Raw genomic sequence first — 567 nt, 5'->3', positions numbered from 1 at the left:
TCACTTAAGACTATTTATGGAAGTGAGTGATTCTTTCAAGCTGGCTGAAGTACCCGAAGATGCATTACGATTAAAGCTGTTCCTGTATTCACTAAGGGATGAGCTCGACCCTAGTTGAACTCATTGCCACCAAATGTTATTTCCACATGGCAAGAGTTAGTGTAACGATTCCTTATAAAGTATTTCCCACCTAGCAAGAATGCTAAGTTAAGGAATGAGATCACTATCTTCCAATAGATGGATGATGAGTCCTTGTATAAGGCATGGGAAAGGTTTAAAGAACTATTATGAAGATACCCTCATCATGGAATCCCTCATTGCATCTAATTAGAGACATTCTATAATGGTCTCAATGCTCATACAAGGATGGTAGTGGACGCTTCTGCTAACAACACTCTTCTTTCTAAGTTTTACAATGAGGTTTATGAAATCATCGAGAGGATTCCCCAGTAACAATTATCAATGGCCAACCAATCAAGTAGTGTTAGAAAGATGAGTCGCTGGAGTACATGAAGTGGATGCTCTCACTTCACATGCATCTCAGGTATCTTCAATATCCTCAATGCT

At 39.2% G+C, this 567-nt stretch overlaps 1 non-coding gene across 1 annotated transcript; it reads right to left on the bottom strand.

Moving 5' to 3' along the window:
• Positions 1-204: 204 nt before the first annotated feature.
• Positions 205-311, bottom strand: LOC121229768 (small nucleolar RNA R71). The gene has a single exon (XR_005927724.1). It is a non-coding gene; the product is annotated as a small nucleolar RNA R71 (small nucleolar RNA).
• Positions 312-567: the final 256 nt, after the last annotated feature.

The sequence above is a fragment of the Gossypium hirsutum genome, chromosome A05 (assembly GCF_007990345.1).
Source record: "Gossypium hirsutum isolate 1008001.06 chromosome A05, Gossypium_hirsutum_v2.1, whole genome shotgun sequence".
NCBI classification, from domain to species: Eukaryota; Viridiplantae; Streptophyta; class Magnoliopsida; order Malvales; family Malvaceae; genus Gossypium; species Gossypium hirsutum.
Note: the sequence above shows the minus strand (reverse complement) of the source record. Positions and strands in the feature narration are given on the sequence as shown.